Source organism: Siphateles boraxobius, unplaced genomic scaffold, assembly GCF_051911475.1.
Source record: "Siphateles boraxobius isolate OS27281-9 unplaced genomic scaffold, OSU_SipBor_1 19, whole genome shotgun sequence".
Taxonomy (NCBI): domain Eukaryota; kingdom Metazoa; phylum Chordata; class Actinopteri; order Cypriniformes; family Leuciscidae; genus Siphateles; species Siphateles boraxobius.
This window is the reverse complement of record NW_027508799.1, coordinates 27475104-27498540: the sequence shown is the minus strand read 5'-3', so window position 1 is coordinate 27498540 and position 23437 is coordinate 27475104. Positions and strand designations below refer to the sequence as shown.

Below are 23437 nucleotides of genomic sequence, written 5' to 3'. Positions count from 1 at the left end.
GCAAGTACGCCCAGGAGATTGGTTTCTCTCAGTGGATCTGAAAGATGCTTACTTTCACATTCCAATAGCGCCTCATCACAGGCCGTTTCTGAGATTCGCTTTCGAGGGACAGTCTTACCAGTACACAGTACTTCCGTTCGGCCTGTCCCTGGCTCCCCGTACATTCACGAAATGTATGGACGCAGCACTTTCCCCCTTGAGACGAAGGGGAGTCCGAATACTGAATTATCTCGACGATTGGCTGGTCCTAGCACAATCAGAGAGTCAGTTAATAACACACAGATCTTGGATTATCAGCCATTTAGAATGCCTGGGTCTAAGAATCAATTTAGCAAAAAGCATACTATCTCCCAGCCAGAGGATTTCTTTCCTGGGAATAGTTCTAGACTCAATGCAAATGACCGCGCGTCTCTCATCAGAGCGCGCGCTCACCATCCGGCGCCTTGCAACATCATTCAGGGCGGGCGCGCGCGCCCCCGTCAAGCGGTTTCAGAGGTTTCTCGGTCTCATGGCCTCAGCATCGGCCGTACTCCAGCTAGGATTGTTGCATATGCGCCCTCTCCAACGCTGGCTCAAGAGCCGCGTCCCTACTCACGCGTGGCGTTCGGGCCACTTTTTAATCAGAGCGAACCACGGCTGTATAAAAGCCCTGACGCACTGGAAAGCCGCCGACTGGTACCAGTCAGGCGTGAGTCTGGGTGTGAACACAAGGAGAAAGATGATAAGGACAGATGCCTCCAAAATAGGTTGGGGGGCCCTTTACGAGGGCAGGCCTGTCTCCGGCTTTTGGTCAAACCCGGAGAAGCGCCTACACATAAACTGTCTGGAGATGAAAGCGGTCGCTTTGGCTCTCAGAGCCCTGCTTCCACATCTAAAAAACGAACACGTCCTGGTCCGAACGGACAACATGACGGTAGTGTCGTACATAAATCGCCAGGGTGGACTCAGGTCGAGCTCCATGCATTCAATGGCCAGGAGACTCATTTTATGGTCCCAGCACAACTTGCGCTCGCTGAGAGCAGCGCATGTGCCAGGCGCCCTGAACCAGGGGGCAGACATGCTATCTAGAGACAAGATTCTCCCAGGAGAATGGGCTCTCAACCCGCTGACGATTCAGTGGTTATGGAAAACCTTTGGCAAAGCGGAGATCGACCTCTTTGCCTCCAAGGAGAACGCGCACTGCTCTCTTTTCTTCACAAAGAGCACGGACGCGCTCGCCCAGAGCTGGCCGAGCCGCCCCTTATATGCCTTTCCCCCGATCGCGATGCTGCCACAGGTTATCAGTCGGGTCAGAGAGGAGAAAAACGCAGTGCTTCTGATAGCCCCACTCTGGAAGAACCAAACAAGTTTTCCAGATCTGATGCAAATGCAATCTGCACCACGGCCGATTCCACTGAGGCCAGACCTCCTCAGTCAGGCCAGCGGGATGATATTTCATCCCCGCTCCGATCTGTGGGCCCTTCATGCATGGCCCCTCAACGGGTTCCCAGGAACCTCACGAGCGGAGCGCTAAAAACCATCGCTGAGGCGCGGGCGCCCTCCACGAGACGCTTATATGCCCAGAAATGGAAAGTGTTCAGTGACTGGTGTAATGCCAAGGGCCTGAACCCTGAGACATGCGAGATTACGTGAGTGAGAACGTACTCGCTTTTCAACAAGGGCTTCTGGAGGCGGGCCGCACCCCCTCCACGCTCAAAGTATATGTGGCGGCTATCACAGCGTCACACAACCCTGTAATGGAACGTCCATTGGGAAGAAACGACCTAATTATTCGTTTCCTAAGGGGCGCTAGGAGGATGAACCCTTCACGCCCCCTCTTAGTGCCGATCTGGGACCTAGCTACTGTCCTAGACGCTCTTAAAGGGCCCCCGTTCGAACCACTCCGAACCGTGCACCTTAAACAGCTCTCGCTCAAGACTGCGCTCTTGCTGGCACTCGCCTCGGTCAAAAGAGTGGGCGACCTGCACGCGCTTTCGGCAAGCGCTGCCTGCCTAGAATTCGGACCTAACGACTGCTGGGTCGTCCTTAGACCGAAACATGGGTATATTCCTAAAGTAAACACCACTCCCTTCAGAGCACAGGTTATCTCCCTAACTGCGCTATCGTCTCCAGCAGACGACCACGACGCTAATCTACTCTGCCCCGTTAGGGCTCTCAGAGTGTATTTGGAGCGTTCTGCCCTATTCAGACAGACAGAACAACTGTTTGTATGCTTTGGCGGCCGTACGAAAGGTTCCGCCGTTTCAAAGCAGAGAATCTCTCACTGGATAGTTGTGGCTATAGCGCTGGCTTATGAAGCTAAGGGACTTCAATGCCCCTGGGGAGTCAAAGCACACTCCACCAGGAGTGTGGCTTCTTCCTGGGCATGGTCGAGCGGGATACCGATCGATGATATTTGTGCGGCGGCAGGCTGGGCCTCACCGTCCACATTTATCAGGTTCTACAACCTACAGGTCCCGACATTGCATTCCAATGTACTATCAGCATGATGCTAGTTGAACTACGAGTTCGTATCTAGATTATGTATGTGCTTGTGTCACACACTGTCACACTCTGTATCTTTCCCACATATAAAGCTCGCCTCTGCCGGCTAGTTGGATGATAACTTCGCTTTTCAGCTCAGGCACCTGCCTCTGGCTATCATAAGGCGAAGTTCAGCACGCACAGCGTTTTGTATGGTGTTCCCATAGCGTAAGCTACTTACGCAATAGGAGAGACCTCTCGAAAGGGAACGACTCGGTTACTAACGTAACCTCGGTTCCCTGAGAGGAGGGAACGAGAATTGCGTAAGCTGCCGTGCTTGTGTTTGGTTAGTTCGCTTCAGTCGTTTTAACCTAAAGAACTCTCATGACGGGGCGCCCAATAAATAGCTCTTGGCCACGCCCATCTTGGCGGGCTCTGACGCGCGCGGGCGCGAAGTACGCTCATTGGTCGCGCATTCAGAGTCGCCCCGTCATTGGTTCGAGCAAGTTGCCGCAGCACAGCCAATGACCGAGCTTCCTTCGTTCATTGCTGTCAGCTGTGCAGCTGCAATGCGTTTTACATAAAGACTTCAATATTCTCGAGAAAAGGAGTTTTCCCATAACGTAAGCTACTTACGCAATACTCGTTCCCTCCTCTCAGGGAACCGAGGTTACGTTAGTAACAGAGTCGATCTTCTGTAATGTTTTTTTTTTAGTTACTACTACAACATTACTGTAGTAAAACCATGTTTGACTACATTTATACATGAGGACGAGCAGAGAGTATACTATAGATTAAAAAAACTATAGTGAATACGTGCATATCAACAACCTTGAATTAACCATAATTTAATATAATTACCATAAAAAGATGAAATGTTAATAAATTAAGTGTATCAGCAATCATAATTCAAAGAAGAAAATTTCTTAGAAATATATGTCACCTAGGTGACGACGAGGATCACTCAGTCGCTTTGTGTAGTTTCAGTATGAAACAGCGCGGGGGCGCGCCTGTGCTTATGATTTTCCGATGGTAAAAACAAATGATATGTTGTTGTAATACTTATGAATATATTGTTAACATTTTACAAAAGTCAAACTCAAATACAGTTACGGGGTTCTTGACCAGCGAATGTGTGCAAATGTGCATTTTGTCCGTCATTAAAACGGTGCCGGCGGCATCACATTAAGTTACATTTTCATCAACGGGTTAAGTTTGTTGTAGCTATATAGGCGCTCAGTTTTTCCTGTTGTAAAATACATTTGGCCAAAATCGCATTTTATAAAAGTTGAAATGCTCCTGTATGCACAGGCTATTTAAGTGTAGGCTATGTATTGGCTATGACTAGATGGCAAATTCTAGCCTAGACCTCTCTCTCAGGTCCCACATGTCTCAGTCAGACATCAAATAAATAAAATATGAGATTTTATAGACAAATTGTTTAGTACTTATTCAAACAACAAGATCTTTATTTACCCTTGCAAAACTTCGTTGAGCTGCTGTCTGCGGTGCGGCTGCTGCGGACCTTCAGTACATTCAGTCACGATAGAGGGGGCGGAGTTATCAGTTTTACTGACAGTTTGAGGATCGAACAACTCTTTTTAAGAACTTTCATTGGCTAAATATTTTTAAAACAGACAGACAGACGTAAAGGGTGACCAATAGCATTGATTTATTGAAGAAGAAAAAAAACACCACCACCACCAAAAAAAAGGGCACTTCGAGTGTAAGAGAAAAAAGGGCATGTGCTCTGCACAGGTTGAGCCCTACCTGTGCACGTGCCTGTCGGTTACACTGGAATGGCTTCCGTTTGCACTGAAAAGTTCACGCACATCCACATATGAAATCACTCGCATATACATATATACACAACTAGCATGCATCCACGTTTTATTTTGTAGGCTATGTATGCGCGCATCGGGTTTATATGTATGTGCGATTGTTTATAGGTGTATATGCATGGAAGTTTATATGTATGTGCGAGTGTTTATAGGTGTATATGCATGGAAGTTTATATGCATGTGTGAGTGTTTATATGTGTATATGCATGGAAGTTTATATGTATGTTTGTGCGAGTGTTTATAGGTGTATATGCATGGAAGTTTATATGTATATGCGAGTATTATAGGTGTATGCGAGTATTATAGGTGTATGCGAGTATTTATAGGTGTATGCGTGCATCAAGTTTATATGTATATGCAAATTATTCACAAGTGTATATGCATTCATCACTAACATATGTATTGGTATGGATTTCATATTAGTGTGCACGTGTATTTCATATATGTATTTTGAAGATCCAATAGTATACATGTATATGCGAGTAATTTATAGGTGTATATGCACGTGTGATATGTATGTATTGATAAGCGAAGTTTGATTTAAATCCTACGTGGCGCCTCATATAACTGTTTAAAGCTGTTTAAAGCATTTTAAAGTAAAAATGCACCACCTCACAATAAAATGTGCAGTTTGGGCGATTGTTTTCTACATAGTGTATAACTGTGTCTTTATAGTAATATTTTGTTTTTAAAATAAATGGTTAAATTCTGCTCTACTTATGTTAATTCAAGCTGACAGTACACTATAAATACTATGGCAGTAAATTTATGGAAAAATGTGATGCCTAATAATAATCTATTAAGTTGTAAATCCATTTTATTAGGTAGATAATGCTGTCAGCAGCTGAACTGCCTAACTGTTTTTTGAACTTTTTTAAACATTTATAGTGTTTTGCCTCATTTTTTCATTTTCTCTAACTGCTTTTTAAATATATATATATACAATTTGTGACAAACGTAATTAATGAATGGTATCTTTTGTTTATTATGTAAAAAATATTGATTTCAAAATAAAAAATAATAGGCCAAATATTAAAATACAAATACTACAAAATTTGTTGCAATTCATGTAACCTGTTATACAAAAATATTTCAGATAATGAAAACATGAATCTTTAACAGCAGTTTAAGAAACCCCCATATCTCCAGTAACTGTAATATGATTTGATGAAGAGGCAGTGGGTGTGGTCAGTGAGTCATATGGCTCCTCCTTCTTTATTTGACTCCTCCTCCACATCATCATAGTCTGTTTTTACAAACAAAAGCAAACTGATCATTTTCATTGTAATAATTACATCAAGATGCACTTTAAATGAGAAACATAACAAATAAAAATGAATGTATAGAAATGTTACAATAACCTACCCAACAGGTTTCTGTCATCTTCATTGTTGTTCTTCACATCATCATACTCCTCCTGATCTCCCTCTGATTCACATGTGAAAGAAAACCTCATATTGCAGTTTGTAAATCAGCTTGTGTCACTGATGATGTCATTGATCTCTTTCCCTCATGTCTGAGATTATTAGATTTACTCCTGATAAAGTGCATAGAAATGCATGTTCAATGTTAGTGGATGAAGGGTGATAATGAAATGCAGTTCTGTGTGACTCACCGGTTACATCTTCAAAGATCTGTTCATTAATGATGACATCATCATAATGCTCTGGTGTGTCCACTACACATGAACATATAGAGAGAACAAACATTTCATTATATCTTACAATGTAATGGGATTAACCCATAATATCATACATCACTATAAAAGGATTATGGTAAATACACCAATAACAATAAAAAGTAAACACCATTTTTGATAGAGTTCTGTCCACTTGTCATTACATCATCATAGCTCTCAGGTGTGTATTCTGTAAATTTAACAAGAGACAATAATATTTGTTCAGATATATTTATTATTATTATTTATATATTTAATATATATATATATATATATATATATATATATATATATATATATATATATATATATATACAGATTTTAATATAGTTTAAATATTTCTTTATATTATTGAATAACCGAATGACACCTGTCTCACGATCTGGTTTCAGTCCATCAGTGATGACATCATCATAGTATCCCGGTGTGATTTCCTTCATCATCTCTTCTGCATCAAAACGTGTATATTTTGGGCATTTTTTTGTATTTTGGGAAACAAAATAAATGTTAAATAAACTGTTGCAGGCTTTGGGTAATGAATGTTAGCTGTGTCCCAATTCAGAGGCTGCATCCTCCAGAGGTCTCATTTAAAGACTGCATACCTCAACAAGAATGTCTTATTTAAGAAAAGTAACCGTAATAAAATTTTACTGTTATTCCTTGTAAGGTGTAAAGTACTGAAACTTCTTTCTTACTTTGCAATCTAACGGTTATTTTTCTTAAATGAGAAACCGCCTCAATGACGTATACAGTCTTTAAATGTGACCTCTCTCGGAGAACGCAGTCTCTGAATTGGGACACAGCCGGGTAATAATAATGAATCATGTGATCAGTTAACTGACCTTTCAGGCCACTGCCATTGGTGACATCATCATAATATGCAGTCTTGAACTCTTTTTCTAATAAGATAAAAGTTTTAGTATTGTGAACAGTTGAATTAGTGTTAAAATGTGTTTACATTTGTAAATCAAATTATTGATTTGAATCTTCTACAGCTCTCTAACCTGAGAGAAGCTCATCAGCATCTTCATACCCAGAATGCAGTTCTTCAGAGACGAGACTTCCTGTTAAAGAAGAGCAGAACAGTCAGAAATATATTCATCATTCCAAACAGATTAAATCCTCATTTCTCCTTTGGATCATAAATCATTGTGTTACACAACACAAATATTAATTACTTACTTTTTAAAAGCATTAGAGGCAGAAATCTTAAGTTTTAGGCCTATTAGCAAACACACACGTGTCCTCACATGAACCCATGAATCCTCACAGCCTTCCAGAAATACAGACAGGAGGAGACAAACACACACACAAACACACACACACACACACACACCTGCACCTAGACTTACAAACATATGAACCCCTCCTTATTACCCTCAAAATACACACAGGAAGAGACACTCACTGACACACACACACACACACACACATAAACATGCACCTGCAGCTCTGTGGTTTTCTGAGAGGAATTCTGTGGTTTAAAGCCGGAGGTTTAACAGGACTAATAATAGATAAACATCAAGTGTCTGAAAGACTCTCTTATTAATCATATTAAATAAGTTTCACGGCTCATGTCTCACCTCTCTGACTGAAGTGATTGTGTCTATGTTGAATCTCCTCATAAACGGCCTCAGTCGTCGTCCTGTGTCTCCTCTTAGAGAGAGCTGTGAGTGTAGACAGACAAACCTGCTGTCAGTTCACAACACATGACTGATCACACACTGAATAAGACACAATATGACAGTCTCTGGATCTCTCCTACCTCTCCTCATCACTCTGTTCTGCTGAATCAGTATAAGCAGTGGCACTAAGAGCAGTAAGAGCAAAACTCCCAGTACAACCACAAGCACAAAGAGAGACGCTGCTGGAGGAGTTTGTGGAGGAGTGACTGATGTTGAGCGCACTGTCTGAGAAACTGGACGAGAAGATGATGTTGTTGTGGCAGGAGTAGTGGACACTGACAAATCTGACAAATCTGGCAAAACAGACACAGACAGATTAAATTATGCAAAAACACAATTAGTAGCATTAAAATGATGTAGAAATGACTACGGTACTATCGGTCAGTGTATTGGTGTGACCTGCACATGTGAGTCCAGCGAGCTCTTTGTGAGAACAGTCAGTGTGGTTCTTCAGGGAGAGAGGACAGTCCCACAGGTGAATCTCATTCCCTCTGCACTCGACTCTGTTCAGCCACACAACACCTTCACCAGCACCAAAGACTGAATTCCCATCAGCCCTCAGTGCGTCTCCACAACCCAGCTGTCTGCAGACCACCTGAGCATCGCTGATGTCCCACAGATCATCACAGACTGAACCCCACACAGCGTTATGATACACCTCCAGCCTCCCAGAGCACCGGCCCAAACCTCCACTCAGTCTGAGAGGAACATGATCTAAATCACACACAGAAACATCACTGACCAGCTTCAGCACAACATTCACAACAAAACACACTGAAACTGGAGGACTTTAAAGCTATGATTAATTTTGACTGTGGAATAAAAAATGATTTACTGTACAAAAAAATTATATATAAGAAAAAAAGGAAATATAAGCTTATGATAAACTTACTTGAACACTGTCTCTGGTGAGGAGACGGAGAGTTTGAACATGTCAGACGACTCTGAGGAGACTCATGATTTTCCTTTTCTAAAATATTAAAGTTTCAAAACATCACTAATAAGAATATTAGACATAAACAATATTTGGTAACATTTTATTTTACAGTGTTCTTGTTTCATATGTTACATGTAATTACCATAGTAATAAAAGTAAATAATGCATAATTACATACAACTAACCCTCAACCAAATCCTAATCCTGTAGTTGCTTAATGTGACTCAGTACTTAATTATATAGTTACACTGTAACAATGACACCTTAAAATAAAGTGTAACCCAATATTTAAACAAATATGATCATGTTGAACTATCTTAAATCAGTTAAATATCTTCTTACCTGAGCAGGTGATTTTGGCCACTTCATTATCACAATCATACTGTCCCCATGCTGAAGATGGACACTGCCATAGAGAGGAATCATGACGTCGACATTTAAAATTATCCAGCAAATTATGGGTTCACTGCCAGATCTTCCACAGTTCAGCTCTTGACAGATCAGACTCGCTGTGTCTCTGTTCATCTTGTTGTAACACATGTGATTACGATTTTTAAATGCAAATAAATTCTTGTTTAAATGCAAATTTTAATCATTTATTAGGAAAACATGCTTAAATTAACAAATGTTAAACAAATTTACAAAATTCTTACTTGAACACTGTCTCTGGTGAGGAGATGGTGAGGTAGAACATGTCAGAAGACTCCGAGGAGACTCACGACTTTCCTCCTCTGAGATTAAATATTAAGATAACTGAACATTAGGACACAAAAATCATAACTTCTCTCAGTGAAACAGATCCATGTGAAAACATTTACAGTTTTCTTCGATTGCTAAACGACAGTGAGCACAACTGGAGCTACATGTGCAAAACTCTAACTACAGTCTGCACAGCAGCAGTTCATGTGTTGTGGACCAAACTCTAGTTCGTTTTTCATTGCTTGAACTCAGTTTTCAAAACTCTACACACTTATCCCATGACTTTAACCACAACCTGCACAACACTGTGGATTTACAGCACTGTTGTTCTAATGCTAATACACTGCTGTCAAAACTGAACCACACATTCAAAACAGAATAGATTTCAGCCTTGTGCCTTTCAAACACTGCTGATTGCAATTTCAGCTGAAAGGCTAAGCAGGTCTTGTTATTTGTTCGAATTACAGTATGTACTTTTAGTTTCTACCTTTCTTTCTCATTACTGTAATTCCGTAAATTACTACAGACTATTGAAGCAAACTGCTAATTTTCATTTACCTTAAAGAATTATGTTCGAAAAATTTGTGTGAAAGAATGTGAAAGAATGTCACTCTTTTCTTTGAAGAAAATATTACTTTGTATGAAGTCACTGAAATTGTTCAAACTGTAAAGATGAAAAGTTTGTATTTTCTGTATTGGTGTTTGATGCTAGTGTTTTTACTCTCAGTGTGTTCTGAGTGACAGTGTGTGTTATCTCAGCGAGGGTTGTGCATAGTGTTTAGAGTTGTGTTGCTCGGAATGAGTTTTGCAGGTGATGTGAACTGTTTAGCTCAGGTGACTGTTGGTAGTGCAAACTGTAGTTAGAGTTTTGCACATGTAGCTCCAGTTGTGCTCACTGTCGTTTAGCAATCGAAAAAAAACTGTAATTTAAGCCTCATAAATCATTTTAGGCTGTCCATCAACAAGTTTAGTTTTTCAGAAACAGTTTATTCACCCCAGGGTGAAGATGGACACTGCCACAGATTTGAATCATGTTTTCAACATTTCACTTCATCCAGCCAGTTACGAGCTGATTCCAGTCTTGGTGTAGAATCAGACACAACACCATGATTATTCACAGTTCAGCTCTTGGCAGATCAGACTCACTGTGTCTGTGTTCATCTGGTTCCAGAACACATTACCCCAGGATCCATTGTAGAAAACCTCCACATTCCCTTCACAGCCCTCAGTTAACCTGATCTCTTTAAACTCTAGATAGAAAAGGATGTGCATTCAAAATATTGGAAATTGGGTTGTGCTAAACCTAAAATATCACCAAAATAACTGGTTAATACAAGGTTAATGCATGCTGATAGCACTGATAGCATCTGAAAAAGATACTTAATTATATTTGTATAATATATTATAAATCTTATGTACTAGGCTACTTGATTCTGCTTGGTCAATAAAACAAATATTTAAAAAGTAGCAGCATCCATGTCTATTAGACCATCGATACAGTAAGATGGTCTTTGTTGTAAAATGTGACCCATCCACTCCTGATTATCCTGGTGTTTATTTTGAAAAGATTACCACCTATACTTTATTCCTTTAAACATTTGAAATAATATGTTTAAAAATCAATCACATTACTTTACTGTTCACCTGAGCACACGACTCCTACATCCTCCTTGTGTTGACAGTCATGTTTCCCCCAGCCTGGAGAAGAGCAGTTCCACAGGGACGTCTCATTCCCCTCACACTCCACCTCATCCAGCCATATGGGTCCAGAACCAGGACCAAACCAGGCTGGTACCTGCTGGTTACTGAGGGCCACTCCACACTGCAGCTGTCTGCACACCACATGGGCATCTTTAATATCCCAGGAGTCATCACACACTGTCCCCCATGAGCCGCTGTGAAAAACCTCCAGCCTCCCTGCACAGTCTCCCCCAGAACCCACCAGCCTGATGGACCCGCGACCTGATATTCAGAGAGAGAAAAACACATTATTGATCACTAACAAATGAAGAATCTGCCCAGGTGTTGTTGCAGGGTATCTGCAGGTATCTTCAAATTAAATTTAATGCCTTTTTAATGCCATTTTTTAAATTTTTAATGCCATACACGACCCATGACTAACCACACATATATATATATATATATATATATATATATATATATATATATATATATATATATATATATATATTTCCTGGAACACATAGGCGTAATTTGCAGGTGGGACATGTCCCCACCACTTTTGCCAAGGTCGATTGTGTCCGCACCATTTTTTAAACATCTCGCGGCAAGAATTTAACAATACAAATAAATAAATGCAGAGTCTGATGAGGGAAAAAAACTATACTTCTAACGTTATATTGCGGATTAGAACCCAGAACCTCTGACACGCTTGGCAAAAGTTGTGCCACTGCACCATTAAAGTACAAACGTGTAAGAAGGAGAATTTTACGTGAATAAATACATATATCCGACTAACAACATACGGTTTATTACATCCCATTAGACGACAAATGTAACACAAGCCATGTTTCCATCCTCTTGTCAACCGAATTATCTGAAGTTCGGTAGAAAAACTGATGCGAATAAAGCTGGTGAAAGTGTGTTTCCATCCAACGGCTTTAAAGCGAATAAAAACCTGTACGTAATGACGTCACATGCTGTTTTGCGATCAAATTGGTATATCAAATTGATTTGAGACATTTTAAGGTGTTTCCATTCATTTTCGCACTGAATCGAACAACATTCAAGCAAACTTTTGCGAACAAAGTTTTGCTAGACAAAACGGAGCCTAATAGTGCTTAGACAAAACGGAGCCTAAGCCAGCTGATAGCGATATGTAAGGGAAAATGCCAGGCGGTTGTTAGCCTGAAGGGGTTGTATTCGCTAACAACCGCCTCGCTATACATTATCCTGCTTATTACATGGCTACCTACCAAATAAATCAATAATTTGACACAAAATATTAACTTAAAAAGGAGTTTATTGATCTAAAACGAGTAGTGCTTCTCCTAAAGAAAATAGTCTGTTCCGTCTCTGAACTGCGTCCATGGCAACGGTGTGTTATACTTAGCAGCTCCGCAGTCTGTTAACAAGAAATAACGTCTCTGGTTACTCACGTAACCGTAGTTCCCTGAGAGGAGAGAACGAGACATTACGTATGGGGAAATCCATTTTCCTCGAATCATGAAGTCTGATAGAATAACTCTTTTGCTTGCAAATAGCCAATGTCAGTCCCGCCATCACCTGATTGGCTGACACTGCTCAATATAGGTGACGGCGGGCGCCAAAAACCTCAGAATCTTAGCGTAATGTCTCGTTCCCTCCTCTCAGGGAACTACGGTTACGTGAGTAACCAGAGACGTTCCCTTATCGAGTCGGTCTCTCGACATTATGTATGGGGAGCAATAAAACCCCCGCCGCGTGGGAAAAACCCCGCCCAGCTAGAACAAGCTGAAGATAGCACAAGCGCTAATCCCTATACAGCTCAGGAACCGCCACCGGACCTGGTCGAAACCACCTCTTGGCACAGAGCCAAGTCGGCAACCGCACCAGCGTGGCCCCTCCCACACAGTTAAGCAACACTGAACTGAATGAGTGGGGAATTGCAGCAATGTGATTGGTGCTTAGGAATACACTGCCGGCTTATGAATGCGGGCATAATAATAAGGACACAACATAGAGAATAGATAGCTTTATATTGCTAATAACTCACGCTTAGTCGCAACCGCGGCTAGAGTGTGCGCCACTAGGGGCATGTCTAGCCTAGTCCAATGACAGCTCAGCTTTCTCTCCCTGTACTGACAGTACATGCGGTGTGAATGAAGGAATATTCAAGTTATAGAATCTCGCAAACGTATTACGCGACGACCAGCCTGCCGCGAAGCAAATGTCCTGGATAGACATACCTCTCGCCCACGCCCATAATGACGCCAAACTCCTAGTGGAGTGGGCGTGCACTCCTATAGGGCAAACAGCTCCCCGAGAAGTATAAGCCAGTCGCACAGCCTCCACTATCCAGTGTGATAGCCTCTGTTTCGACAGCGCGCCGCCTTTCTTGGCACCCGCGAAGCAAACGAAGAGCTGCTCTGAAGTTCGAAAATGGCTAGTTCTGTTCACATAAGCACGCAGGGCACGCACGGGGCACAAAGCGTCCTTCTGAGACTCTGAAATACTGACCACATCGGGGCAAAATGCTGGAATTGTAATCACCTGGGCTCTGAATGGAGTTGAGAGCACTTTAGGCGAGTATCCGCGCTTGGGTAAAAGTCTGACCATGCAATCTTCCGGTCCAAACTGCATACATGCACTGTTCACTGACAGAGCCTGCAAGTCCCACCCGCTTACCGCAGGCTAGCGCGAGCAAAAGCGCCGTCTTGAATGAGAGAACTTTGATGTCACTAGACTCAGCTGGTTCGAAAGGCGGGTCAGACAGCACACTAAGCACTAACGACAGGTCCCACACCGGCACCTGACGAAGGCGGGGGGGGAAAAGCCGCCTCGCTCCCCGGAGGAAACCCGTTATCAAAAGGTGTTTCCCCACTGAATGGCCATCTACATTACGACAAGCAGCAATAGCGGCCACGTAAACTTTCAGTGTAGATGGCGAACTGCCAGCATCCAGACGCTCCTGTAGGAAGGTCAAAATAATGGCGATATGCAATTCCTAGGGTCCTCCTTTTTGTCAACACACCAGTTAGCAAACACCCTCCACTTTAGAGCGTATAAGCGCCTCGTTGAAGGGGCTCTAGCCTCTGCTATTGTCTGTAGTACCCGCTGTGATACTCCGTGCTGATCTGCCACACGTGCAGGTCCCACAGCTCCGGGTTGGGGTGCCATATGGTCCCCCTCGCCTGAGATAGGATGTCTCTTCTCGGCGGTATCCGCCACGGGGGAAAAAGCGCCATGTTCACTAGCTCCGGGAACCACGGCTGGTTGGGCCATTTCGGCGCTACCAGAACCAACGCACATCTCTCCTCCCTGATCTTTTGCAGCACCAGCGGCATTAACTTGATCGGAGGAAAAGCATACTTCCGCCCCTTCGGCCAGCGGCTCGACAGTGCGTCTCCCTTTAGAGGGGCCGTCGTCAATGCAAAGAACAGCGGGCAGTGGGCGTTCTCCTGCGATGCGAAGAGATCGATCTCCACTTTGCCAAACAGATTCCAGATCATGTTTACCGTCTGCGGATGAAGCCTCCACTCTCTGTGCACAATGCCGTCCCTGGACAGCATGTCCGCGCCGCAATTCAAACTGCCCGGCACATGTACTGCTCGAATCGACAGTAGTACTTTGTCCGTCCATAATAATAGCCGCCTCGCTAGCCCCTGCAGGGATCGCGAACGTAAACCTCCCTGGCGATTTATGTACGCCACCACTGCCGTCTTGTCCGTTCTGATGAGAACATGACGGTCTTTCACAAATGGGAGGAACCCACGCAGCGCTAGATGAACCGCTTCCATTTCCAAGCAGTTTATATGCCAGCGCGTCCGATCTCCTGTCCAGGTACAGAATGCCGGTCTGCCATCGCAAAGGGCTCCCCAGCCTGACAGCGACGCATCCGTAGTGACCACTACGCGTCTGACCACTCTGCCCAAAGCAGCTCCCTGCTCGAACATGGTCGTGCCGAACCACGGTGCTAGAGTCTCCAGACATGAACGCGTTATAACAAGGCGTTCCGTTCCCGCTCTCCATGCCCGCGGCTGTACGTGCCCCTGTAACCAGTGCTGAAGCGGTCTCATGTGTAATAAGCCCAGTCTGCAGACGGAAGCTGCAGGTGCCATTAGACCGAGTAGCCTCTGAAACGTTTTTAAGGGGATGGCTCTGCCTTGAACGAATAGGGCTGACACTCTCTGAATCGACTGGATTCTCTCCTCTGATAGCTTCGCGATCATAGTGCGCGAGTCCAGCACCATACCGAGGAATGTGATGGACTGGCACGGTTGAAGCGCGCTCTTCTGCATGTTCACAGACAGTCCCAAATCCGTCAGGTGAACGAGGAGTCTGTGTCTGTGTTCCACAAGGACACTCTTCGAACGCGCGATGACTAACCAGTCGTCGAGATAGTTCAGAATGCGCATTCCACTGAGCTTCAGGGGAGCAAGCGCTGCATTCATGCACATTGTAAACACACGGGGTGCCAGGGCCAGCCCGAAAGGCAGCACTTTGAACTGGTATGCCACACCCTCGAAAGCAAACCGAAGGAAGCGCCTGTGATGCGGGGCTATCTGAATATGGAAGTATGCATCCTTTAGATCCACTGCAAGGAAGTAATCGTCGGGCTGAATGTGCGCGAGGATCTGCTTCACTGTTAACATTTTGAACGCGCGTTTCGCGAGCGCTTTGTTCAGTAATCTCAGATCCAAAATAGGGCGCATACCTCCGTCCTTCTTTGGTACAAGAAAATAACGGCTGTAGAAACCGGAGTTTTTCCGCTCTTCGGGAACTATCTCTACTGCTTGTTTGGCCAGGAGAGAGGAGATTTCTTCCCGAAGTAACGGGGCGCTCTGTTCTGACACCTCTGTCAAAATCACACCGCCGAAGCGGGGTGGTCTGCGAGCGAATTGGAGCGTATAGCCGCGTTTTATGGTGTTTAACACCCACATTGAAGCCGTCGGTAGTGTTGACCACGCACTCAGGTGACTCGATAGGGGGGGCTTTAATGAATGCTGCGGCGGGGGCTGGGCGCCAGCCACCGGGGAAGCATTGGCCACTATATTGAGGGCAGATGGCTCGTCCGCGGCTCTTAGCGCGGGGACATAAATAACCACCTTCTCGGGTTTCCCCGAGCTTCCGCTCTGCGAAACGTCTCCCGGGGGAGAGATTTTGCTTATGGCGCGGGTAATAGTGTTGGGAGGAGGAAAGCTCTTTTGCTGAGACATGTAATGCACTTTGTTTATTGAAACAGAACACAGCGGTTTCAAAATCAACACATTCTCGTCGAACTCTGGGCGGGAACACGCCCTCTTTGCAGCGGGTCCGACGAACACGTCCCGCGCTCCCTCCTCCCCGACACACGCATCAGGAATGCCGCTCCTTTTTGCCCGCCGGGCGTCCTTGGCTACTAGAGGCCGGCTTCGCACCGAAGCGGGGCTGCTTCCTGAACTGCCTCTGGCGGAAGGGGGGCTCTGGCTCGTGACGTTCTGCCGCGCTCGGGGGCGCGCGTCTGGTAGGTCCCGCTGGGCGCTGTGCAGAGGAAGATCTGGATCTCGCCGCCGGGGGGGCTTGAGACCGTTTCGGCAGCAGATGCGGCATCATTCTAGACTGCTTGACGGTCTCTGCGTACTTGTCGGATAACGACTCCACCGCAACACCGAAAAGGCCCGTGGGGCTTACCGGAGCGTCCAGGAACTGCCTTTTGTCAGTATCGCGCATCCCCGACAGCGTTAGCCACAGATGGCGATGCAGGGCCACAAGACTGCCCATATTGCGTCCGATTCCCTGAGCGACCTTCTTAGACGCCGCCAGAGCGAGATCTGCCGCCGTGCGCAGTTTCCTGAGCAACTCAGGGTCCGGGCTTCCCTCATCCAGGGACCCTAGGAGTCGCGTCTGGAAAACCTGCAGGATTGCCATCGTATGGAGGGCAGATGCTGCATGTCCCGCAGAAGTGTAAGCCTTCTCAGCCATGTGGGCAGTAGCGCGACATGGTCTGGAAGGCAGTTGGGCGGTCTTCCAGCCAGGAGAAGACGCCAGATGAGCCGCGATGGCATCCTCGACGGGAGGCAACCGAGCGTACCCTAATTTCTCAGCTCCTTCCACTGTAGTCAGCAGCTGGGTACCTTGTGCATGGGCTCGGGCTGAGTAAGGGGAGCGCCATGATCTGGTGAGCTCCTCGTGGACCTCAGAGAAAAAGGGGGCGGGTCTCCGCGGGGCTTCAGCTTGACGGCCCGCGCCGAGGAAGGAACCGTCCATCCATCTTTTCGACGGCAGCTCCTTGGGAGCCGTCCACTCCAGCTCCATATCTGCCACCGCCTCTGAGAGAATGGCCATTAGCTCCGCATCCAAAGAGGCGGGGGCGCCTTCAGACGGAGACTCGGACCATGCTCCGGGGTCGGAGGCATTGGTGGACATGGCGTCGTCATCGTCGTATCCAAACGAGACCATTTCCTGCGCTTCCTGAGGAGGACGGTAAGAGGCCTCAGAGTAAGTCACGGGCTCTGCCACGTGAGGATGGCGTGGGCCTTGGGCCGACGACAGCGCCTCAACAGAACCCGCGGATGGAAATCTCTGCTGTCTCCCGGTCCGCGGCTCGACGGCGGCAGACTGGGGAGAGGCAGGAGACACAAGGTCGTCGTTACGTGTAACGGCCAGCCTTGCACGAAGGATCTTGATGGGAAACTCCTCACAGGCGGGACATCCCGATCCCTCAAGTGCCGCCTCAGCGTGGTCCCGACCCAGGCACAGCACACAAAGTTTGTGTGCATCCGGGAATTCGATGGGTCCACCACACGTGCGACAAAGAGACATAGTAGAATCCACCGGAACGCGAGAGGGGATAAAAACTCCTAATTTTACTCCGCTCTGAATGCGTAAATCAAACGGTGAAACAGACTCGAGTGAAGAAAAAAGATTCTGAGGTTTTTGGCGCCCGCCGTCACCTATATTGAGCAGTGTCAGCCAATCAGGTGATGGCGGGACTGCCATTGGCTATTTGCAAGGAAAAGAGTTATTCTATCAGACTTCATGATTCGAGGAAAATGGATTTCCCCATACGTAATGTCGAGAGACCGACTCGATAAGGGAACACACCGCATTCTACATTAGAATTCAACCAAGCCACGTAATAACAAGCAAACCTTACATAAGAAAACAACGACTCTATAAACACATTGCTATGATGATGCAGATGCACGTAAATGCCCGACGACAACGGAGGCAGCCTGTGGTGTGGGAACGACAGCGCTCCATCAGTTCTGGGAGATCGTGGTTCAGAGAGACTTCTCGGAAACCCTTTGGTTGAAGCATTTTTTTGCTTTGTCCACTTACATCTGTCTTTGTTGACATCCGCCATGTGTGCGCAAACAGAGCGGGAATACTGGCCGGAAATGAACTCGTCTTCTTCTATGTTTTGTGGGGTGTTGCAACCATAAAAGGGCCTAAAACTTAATCGCAATTCATTATTTATTCGGCAAATAACGTTTCCATCAGCTTTTATCGCATTTGCCGTATATCGATCAAGATAAAATCCGATGAGACCGAACGTATTTCATTTGAGTCGATATTCATGAAATTTAATCGTATTTTACTGTTTCCATAAGGCATTTTTCATTCGATATCACTTAATTCGGATAAAAAGGTGTGGATGGAAACATGGCTCATGTCTTAAAAGTTTCGTTTTCCAGTCATTTTGGCTGGAATTTGCACTTTCCCATTTTTCCAAGGTTCCGACCCGTCCACCGCTGTGCAAAATGCAAAATGCCCGAGTCACCTTTTGCTCCGGCCGGAAGCAATTGGTTCCGCGTGTTTATCACACTAACGTAGGCATATTTTGCGACAGCAAATAAAGATTATTAATTATGAAGGCTATATTCAAATAAATTGATATACAATTCTCTTCAAAACGATCAACATTTTTAATGCATGTAGGAATCAAATGTAATGCTTTTTAATGCCATTTAAGGCCTTAATTTTCACAAAATCCATTTAAGGACTTTTAATGCCCCGCGGAAACCCTGTGTGGTTCTCACCAAGGCAGGTGATTGACAGCTGTTGTGTGGAGCTGCAGTTGAGAGTTTGTGGAGAGCTGCAGTTCCCCAGATGAGCTTCACTCCCAGAGCACTGGAAGCCCGTCACACACTCATGACTGTGTTCAGGACTGGATGAAGAGGAGCCGGAGAAGTTCAGCACAGAGCCACAGCCCAGCTGTCTGCAGACCACAGAGGATTCAGTGAGACTCCAGGAGTCCAGCAGAACTCTCCTCCAGACCTGATGGATGGAAACTTCCAGCTCCCCCTCACACTTTCTCTCTCCAGACAACCGCACCAGACCGTCATGAACAGCCAGAGAGGAACCTGAGTGAAAGATGTGGCATTTAATCAAGATATTGCAAGATTTATATAGGTAATTTATAACTTTTTTTTTCAGTAAATCTCCTCACCAGAGCAGACGACTCCAACATCTCGTCTATGAGAACATTCAGCTCGACTCCATGAAGAGACGGAACATTCTGAGAGTTTTGTTTCATTCCCGTCACAATCAAACACATCAGCCCAGATTTCACCACTTCCCTCTCCAGACCATTCTGATCCCACAACAGACACAGCAATCCCACAATTCAGCTGTCTACTGAGGACACTGGCAGCTCTCATATCCCAGCATGCATCACAGACTGTGCCCCGTTCATTAAGAAACCGAAGCTCCACTCTTCCAGAACAAGAGTCTGGAACCATTCATCAGTTTGGCCTCTGTGTAACCTAAATAAAGAACAGAGAAGTGAAAATAGTGTATAATGCAGCTGACAGAGAAGAATGAAGAGAGACAGAATATTGATAATTTACCAGAACAGATCAGGCCCACATTATTGTCACTGGTGCATTTGTGCTGGTGTGATGATGATGTTGGACAGAAGTAAATCTGAGACTCATTTCCTCTGCACTGAATCTCTTGTGTCCACATCTGAGCGTCTCCTTTTCCAAAAGCATCTTCTCCCAGCACCTGTACAGGAGCCCCACAGTCCAGGGGCCTTATGTATCAACACTGCGTACGTACAAAAACACGTCGTACGCCAGTTTTCACGTTCACGGCCAGATGTACTAACAGTGAAATTAACGTAAGAATGTGCGTTCCTCCAAGTAAACTTCATGTCTGGCGTACGTACATTTGCCTTGATTTTTGTCCGTTGGCGACTCATAGAGGCAATAAAGTGAAGTGGCAAACATTACACTACGAATTGTTCTATCGCACCACCAGCTGTCAGATATTGCTTAATAATATGTCAAATAACGTATAAATTACAAATTATGTCACACGAGTCTTAAAATATTATATTATGCAATTAAGTAAGAACATAATGCATGTGCAAACCCATCTAGCAATGGCAGCGTTGGCTTAACTAGGAATAAAAAATAAACTTCATTAATTCTGTCAGTAAAGGTAAAAAAAGAAAGTAATATTTTTATTCAGCAAGGACACATTGAATTTGTTTAAAAGTGCCAGTAAATGCATTTATAATGTTACAAAAGATTATAAGATTTCTATATGTGTTTGATTTAAGTTTTTATTCATTAAAGAATCCTGAAAATGCTATATCACGTTTTCCATGAAAATATGAAGCTGTTTTCAACACTGATAATAATCATAAATGTTTCTTGATCATCAAATCATCATATTAGAGTGATTTCTGAAGGATCATGTGACACTGAAGACGAGTAGGCCTAATGATGCTGAAAATTCAGCTTTGATCACAGGAATAAATTACACTTTAACATATATTCACATAGAAGACATTTTCAGTGAAATTTCGTTTCTTGCTGGCTTTAGCCATGTTCTTGCAGGTTTCTTTTGCCAAATTGGACTAATTACCATATTTAAATTAATTTAATTGAGGGAGGAGACTGGGTGGGGCGTTGTGCTCGTGCATGTGCGCTCAATTTTACGTTAATTGGGATGTACAAAGAGAATATGCGTGGGATCCTTCGTACGCAGACATTCATACATCTGTTTTTTTTTGTGCGTACGCACATTTACAGCTTTGTTCGTACGCAATGTTTTAGTATGAATTCAACGCAAGTCTTTGTACATAAGGCCCCAGCTCTCTACACACAACCTCTGCATCCTGCTGGTCAAAGGCAGCGTCACACACGGTGTACCAGGTGTTCCCATGAATCACCTCTAATCTCCCAGAACACAGGTGAGACCCATCAGAAAGTCTGGGATGTTTATGATCTGTTTGTATTAAATAAAACCATACAAAATAGATTTATTTAGAGTGGTAGGTTTAAGAGTTTGTTTAATAATAACAACATTCAGTTTTAAATAAATAACATGGATATTATGCCAATTAGTAGGAAAATAGCTAAATAAATATTGCAGGTTAGACACTGAAAACCAGCCGCCTACAAGAAGCATCTCCACTCTCCCAAACACAGGTGAGTAGTGTCCACAAGTCTTGACCTTCCGTAGTTTATTGTTTCTGAATATATTTACACAACAGAGAAGACAATCTGTTACTATGATTATGATATGGACATAAAATAATAGTCCTTTCATTAATAATAGATTTTATAAATAGATCAAATTTAGTTGTTAAGACAATAAAATGTACTATTCATCAATTAGCTGCTTATGATTTGCTCTAACAAAAAAATTACAATCAATTATTTTAAATTTCTTAATTTAAAAAGATGTTTATCAATGAAAGTCTGATCAGTGATGCATTAACAGAGTGATGTATGGAGCCGCTCACCTGAGCATCTGACTCCAGCATCTTCACCATGACCACAGTTATGAACACCCCATCCTCTTGATCTACAGTTCTTCAGTGTTGACTCTGATCCACTACAGGCCACATCATCCATCCAGATCGGTCCCGATCCTTGTCCAAAGTCAGCATTATTCACAGCCTCTCCACATCCTATCTCTCTACACACCCCTCCAGCATCAGTCATATCCCAGTCATCATCACACACTGTTCCCCACTGACCTCCATAACGAACCTCCACTCTACCAGCACAGCGACTGTTACCACCAACTAACCTCACAGTCTCAAAATCTGTACATGAAAGAGAGAAAGGATCGAATCATGCAAAGTCAAGAAACATAAGATGTAAAAAGTTGGTAAATATAAATGTAATATTTTAAAGCTGGGCATGAGTGTATAACAAATTGGTTGCCTGTAAAAGCTCAAATCATTTGTAAAATGTAATTGATAATTAATGATATAGTATCACAAGATCTTAAGTTTCTAGATATTATAATGCTTCTATTTGTAATATTCTGCTTCAGTTTCTACTGGTCTAATGCCATCATAGACAAACTGCTTTTTTAAAAATGTAAACTTTTACATCTTAAGTCTATTTTGTACTTACCAGATGTGTTAATAGTGACAATAGAGGAGAGTAAAACGAGTGTCAGAAATCCCTCCATCTTCTTCTGCTCGTCACACTGTTTGTTTGACTCTGTTTCTCCTCTGCTCCTCAAACACACTGAAGAAACTGGCTCCTGTCAGTCCCCTAAAGAGAGAGAGACTCTCACAGCTGCCAATGACACTCACTGTTACCTTATTAGACACAACAGAGGAAATCATCAAACATAATCACTGACAAATCACAAAGCAGCATTTTTATTTTCTCCATATATATCAATAAAGTGTGAGCGCTGATGAGCGGGACTCCTCCTCCAGCGTGAAGAGACACTTCACTGAGGACAGACTCGTGTCAGTCATATGTCAGCGTGGAGAGAAAGTCACACTAAACTTACAGGAGATTGATAGAGAAACACTGCAGGTTATATTCAGCATCAAAGCCTGTATCTACACACAAAACATACAAGACTGATGACTGACTGCTCACGACTGAAACTTTATTTCACACACAAAATACTTGATCTTTGTTATAAATATATAAATCATATTAAACTCAATATTTTAAAGTTATTTCTGGAACAAATGTGTGTAATATCAAGTGTATTTCACTATACTGTTATTATGTTCTAACCAATAGCACAATTAACAGTATGTTAATAAATTATTAAATAAACTGGAACTAGTATGCTTGTTTCAGACCACATTTGTAAATAAGCATTGCTTTGTTTTCCACCTATATTCATTTGGCATTATATTCAACACATTTGTAGCTGTAATGTGTGTTTAATATTGCAATGTGTAATTCCTCCAGCAGCCGGCGGCAAAACACTTATTATAAAGAGAAGCAGAAAAGAGTCTGGTCCATGTTAGAGCTTCTCAGAGACGACATGTTTATTGGCAGAAAATGTAAATTACTTTGTTTACATCTACAATTTTAATTTATTAGATAGGGTGAAGTCAGCAAAATTGGGACAATTTCCCCAATTGGTAAACTGTATTAAATACAAATATATCTATTCTACCTACACTTTTAATGTTTTAAACAAATGCTCACGGTCTCTTGAATCTCCAACTATGGTTGTTTGAAGGAATATGGGTGGTTTTTAAATATACAAA

General features: G+C 43.6%; 1 pseudogene across 1 annotated transcript; it reads right to left on the bottom strand.

The window, feature by feature from the left end:
- Positions 1-5268: 5268 nt before the first annotated feature.
- Positions 5269-22552, bottom strand: LOC143742062 (scavenger receptor cysteine-rich type 1 protein M130-like; annotated as a pseudogene). The gene is made up of 21 exons (XR_013205336.1): positions 22326-22552; positions 21704-22009; positions 21051-21183; positions 19797-19981; positions 19397-19712; positions 18987-19310; positions 10948-11265; positions 10318-10553; position 9710; positions 8947-9010; positions 8560-8637; positions 8067-8381; positions 7748-7960; positions 7566-7649; positions 6987-7046; positions 6825-6881; positions 6353-6430; positions 6113-6172; positions 5920-5982; positions 5670-5732; positions 5269-5550 (listed from the first exon to the last, which is right to left on the bottom strand). The product of XR_013205336.1 is annotated as a scavenger receptor cysteine-rich type 1 protein M130-like (transcript).
- Between the last annotated feature and the right edge of the window lie 885 nt (positions 22553-23437).